This window comes from Elephantulus edwardii, unplaced genomic scaffold (assembly GCF_000299155.1).
Source record: "Elephantulus edwardii isolate Elephantulus edwardi_28Jun2011 unplaced genomic scaffold, EleEdw1.0 scaffold00230, whole genome shotgun sequence".
Lineage (NCBI taxonomy): Eukaryota > Metazoa > Chordata > Mammalia > Macroscelidea > Macroscelididae > Elephantulus > Elephantulus edwardii.
In genome coordinates this window covers 3219409-3224828 of record NW_006399980.1, presented here as the reverse complement: position 1 = coordinate 3224828, position 5420 = coordinate 3219409, and positions in this window count along the sequence as shown.

The following is a 5420-nucleotide window of genomic DNA, read 5'->3' as shown; positions in this document are numbered from 1 at the left end:
TGGAGAAGAGTATGAATATACCATGGACTACGAGGAGAACAAACAAGTTTGTCCTAGAGAGGGTGAAGCCAGGCTGCTCCTTGGAGGTAAGGATTCTGAAGCTTCGCCTGACATACTTTGGACATGTTGCAAGGAGGGACCAGTCCTTGGAGAGGGATGTCATGCTTGGGAGTGTAGAGGGACAGTGCAAGAGAGGAAGACCCTTGATGAGAAGGATTCATTCAGTGACCTGGGTAATGAGGATAAGCATGTCAGGGGCAATGTGATTGACACAGAATAGAGCAGGGTTTGGGGCTGTTGTACATAGGGTCTCTATGAGTCGTAGTCTACTCTTCGACACATAATAATAACAACAACAACATATGAAAGATATTGTAGCTCTTCCACATCCTGTTTTCTTTCTGTTTTTCCACCAAAAAAAATGAGCTCCATGAAGACATGGACATGAGAAACATGAGCTTTATCCATATGATTTTCTTTGTATCTCTTAGCACATTGTAAAATGATGGGCACAAAGATAAACTGAACAACTACATTTAAATTAAGCCATCACGTAGGTATGGCTGTGCACACATAGACACTCTTGACTTACCTCTATTCTTCACAGCTGCTTTCTTTCCTCAAGAAGTACACACATACTTTGTCCTTCCCCTGTGTCCTTGTTCCTACTCAGAGTTCACATGCACACACACACACACACACACACACACACACACACACACTCACTGATTTTACTAGGCCAATGGGAAGCACCATGATGGATGGAGAAGGAATTGAGATTGTTAACAAGTACAACTTGCTTGATTCCACAATCAACACTTGTTGACACCAGCAGTCAGGAAATAAAAAGATGAATTGCACTGGGAAAATCTGTTATCAGAGATCTCCCCAGAGTACTGAGAAACAACAATGTCTGTGTAGAGACTAAGGTGCACCTGATTCAGGTTATGTTCTTCACGATTACTTGCTATGCATCAGAAAGCTGGACAATGAATAAGGGTGAGAAAAGAAGAATTGGTGTCTTTGAGTTGTGGTGCTGGAGAAGAGTCTTGAACATACCATGAATATCCAGGAAAACAAATCGGTCTGTCTTGGAGAGGGTGAAGCAAAGTTTCTCCTTGGATGTTAGGATTTTGAAGCTCTGTCTCACATACTTTGGGCATGTGGCCAGAAGGGACTAGTCATCGGATAAGGACATCAAGCTCAGAGGGGAAGACCCCAGATGAAGTAGATGAAACTAACTAGAGCAATAGGGATATGTGTGTCTGAGTCAGTGAGACTGGCTCAGGACAGGAGAGGCTTCAGAGTTATTGTACATAGATAGGGTCACAACGAGTCACAGGTGACTTGTCAGCACTTAACAACAACAACCCCCTCCTCTTGCTACCTTATCTCTTCTTGTCACCCCATGCCAGACCAATGCACACTGGGAAATGGTCTCCTCCTCCCTTTTTCTCTCTTAATTGTTTCCCCTAAATTGTGCAACATATCAGTCTGTTGGTGTAAAATGTGTAGGTGCTCATAATCACACCTGTATCTAAGGGAAAAAAGAATAGAAAAGCCAAGTTTTGAAGGGAAATTGAAAGTAAAGACTAGTATCACTTGTCCCTAAAAACCTTTATAAAAGGATCTAGAATCTTCCTTCAGAGTTTACAAAATCTTTTCTGTGTTCAGTCTGTGTTTCCCTGGACACCAAACTTAATTTTCTAAATTACATCTTACTGAGTGGAACTCTGTTCCATCTGGCATAATTAGTAGTTTATCACTGCAAATACAGAGTATTTTAATTACAAATTAAATTGGCTTTTATGAACCCATCTGGGAACCTCATTTCTACTTTGTAGCAAAATTTCTATTAAAAATTATGCTCTCAGGCCCCCCAAAAGGAACTTATTGATAAGCTTTGGGGTCATTTCAGAGTCCCCAATGCGAGTTTCTGAAGGACCATGTCACCAGAAATAAGCCCTTTTCTGGAGTGTGGCATTAAATAGAAACATTTCTCTCTTGCCACATGCTGGAAGCAGGAGCGGCATCCGCTTCCGAAATGGCTTGCCTCCGGAAACTCTATGTACGAACAGTGCTCAGGCTGTTTGTTCATAGGGTCACTATGAGTCATCTACGACTCGACGGCATCAAACAACAACAACAACAACAACTCTTGCCACATGATTGTTAAAATAAGTGTTGAAACAACCTAAAGAACTCTTCTTGACCTCAGCCACGTTTTCAAGTATACTATTGTAAACCAAACATGATAGAGGGCAGACAGTTTAGAACAGTTAAGAATTCAGACTCTATGGCTTGGGGCCTCAGTTTGAATCTCAACTTTATATTTTTTTAGTAGTGTGACTAAGCATATTACTTAGCCTCCCTATCTTCATATTACTTCCCTGTAATATCTGGGCAATAATTTTAACTACTCTGTGGCATTGTTAGAAGAATTTATGGATGCTGTTTCCCACGTACAAGCACTGACATCACCATCATTATCATAAAGGTAGTTCAATGGAAAAGACTTTAGTATAGTCTTTCCTGGATAAGTGGCCAATGGGCACCAGTCATATGCCAAGCATGGGATACAGCATTGCCAGTACAGAATTTATTATATTTGGAGAGTTCTTTTAGCATGCCACTAAAATTTGTATTAATGAGTGCTTATAAAAATTGACTAATGCCGTGATGATTTTCACCAAGCAGCGGATCTGAATGGTCAACAAGAAGCACAGCAAGAACATCACCCAGCACGGCAACGTAGCCAAGACCTCGAGAAATGGCCCTGAAGAAAAGCCATCTGTTGAACCCTGGCTGTTGGCTCCCTTCATTTTTGTCATCTGTGGCTCTGCCATTTTCCAGATTATTCAAAGTATCAGGATGGGCATCTGCAGTGACTGAACCTTAAGATGTACCCTTTCTCCTGTGAATTTTAACTTGAACTCATTCCTGATATTTGATACCCTGGTTAAAACAATTAAGTAAAGCATCCTGTCTCAGAATGACTTCTCATATCATTCTTCCTTTGTCATTCCAAGGTTTCTTCACAAGTCATTCCAAGTTTTCCAGTCCCTGCCATGCAGTGCCTTGCACTTTATCTAAGCAATACATGAATAAAGCAATAAAATTTGATTGTTAAGCTAAAAAAATGAATAAAAAGGTTCATTCCATGTATCAATAAATGAACAAAAACTCAACCTTTCTGTAAACTTTTACTAACATCACAGTTTAAAAACAGATACAACATATTTAAGAAAACAACAAAACTAAAAGTACATTTTGCCAGACCTTTTCAAGTGCATCTAATGAAAGTAAACTTTCTTTTCCCTCATCTAAATTCAGAAAGATATACAGTAATGTTTGCTTATATCTATCAGTTTACTTATGGAGCCCTGAAACCAGTATGATGAAGCTCTTGGCTGCTAATAGAATATTTTATTTGAACCTATCAGTGACTCCTTGGGAGAAAGAAAAGATGATTTGTTTTCATAAAGATTGCCACAATGCAGTGAGATCTACTCTGTCACATAGCGTCACTAAGAGTTCAAATTGACATAATGACACACAGCAACAACAACAAAAATGTATGTGTTTAAATGTATTTCTTGTTGTGTATTTTAGAGTCAAAACTGACCAGAGCTGACTCTCTAGTGGGTTTTCAGAGGCAATTAATCACACAGGAGTAGTTTGCCCAGCCATCTCCCACAGAGCAGCTGGTGGCCTCAAACCATATGCCTTTGGGATTGTAGTGCTGCTTCTTGTCACTAGGCAACCAGAGCTCAACAGATTGTGCCAAGAAGTCTGGAGGACAACTATATGGCCAACTGACTGGAAAAGATCCATATTTATTCCTATTCCAAAAAAAGATGATTCAACAGAGTGTGGAAATTATTGAACAATATCACTAACATCACACACAAGCAAAATCCTGCTGAAGATTATCCAAAAACTACTGGAACAGTACATTAACAGAAGCGACAAGAAATACAAGTTAGGTTTAAAAGAGACCATGGCTCTAGAGATATTATCATTAATGCCAGATGCATCTTGGCTGAAAGCAGGGTACCAGAGGAATGTTTATCTGTGCTTCATTGACTGTGCAAAGGCATTTGACTGTGTGGATCTCAACAAATTGTGGCCAACTTTAAGAAGAACAGATATCTCAGAACACTTGTTTGTGCTCATGTAAAATCTATACTTGGACTAGGAGGCAGTCATCAGAACAGAGCAAGGAAACACTGCATAGTTCAAAATTAGGGAGGAAATGCATCAGAGATGTGTCCAATTCCTCCATATCTTCAATCTATACGTAGAATAGATAATTTTTTAGGCTGGGCCTTGTGAGGAAAAATGTGGCATCAGAATTGGAGCAAGACCCATCAACAACCTGTGCTATGCAGATGACACAAACTTGCCTGTTGAAACTGAGTAGGACCTGAAGCATTTGCTGAAGGTCAAGGACTGAAGTCTTCAATATGGATTAAATCTCAGCATCAAGAAAACAAAGATTCTCACCACTGGGCCAAATGACAACATCATGATAGATGGGAAGAGACTGAGATTGTTAGAAATTTCATCTTTCTCAGCTCCACAATCAACACTCTTGGCACCAGCATTCAGGAAATCAGAAGATGAATTGCAACAAGAAGTCTGCTGTCAGGGACCTCTTCAGCATGCTAAAGAACAATGATGTCCGTCTAGAGACTAAGGAGCACCTGAGCCAGGCCTTAGTATTAGCAATTATTTGTTACGCATCAGAGAGCTGGACAATAACTAAGGATAACAGAAGAATTGATGCCTTTGAGCTGTGGTGCTGGAGAAGAGTGAATAATCAATTCATGGACTGCTAAGAGAACAAACAGAACTGTCTTGGAGAAGGTGAAACCAAGTTTCTCCTTGGGGGCTAGGATTTTAAAGCTCCATCGCACATACTTTGGGCACATGGCAAAGAGGGACCAGTCTTTTGGAAAGACATCAGAAAGTTAGAGGGACAGGGCAAAAGAGGAAGACCTCAGATGAGATGGATTGGCATGGTAACTGGGGCAGTGAGAGTAAGTGTGTTGGAGTCAGTGAAACTGACTCAAAATTGGGCAGGGTTGGAGCTATTCTACATAGGGTCACTATGAGTCATAGGTGACTTGTAGACACTTAACAACAGAAAACAGCACATATATTTACACACACATATTTTGTGTAAATATATACATATATTTGCACACACACTAAGTAAGGATAACAGAAAATGAATTAATCCCTTTGAATTGGAAAGATGCAGAAGAATACTGAATATCCCATAGACTGACAGAAGAACAAGCAAGTCTCTCTTGAAGGAAGTGTAACCATGGTGCTCCTTAAAGGCAAAGATGATTAAATTTCTCTTACATGCATTGTGCATGTTGTCAGGAGAGACCATGGCATCCTTGGAAAAG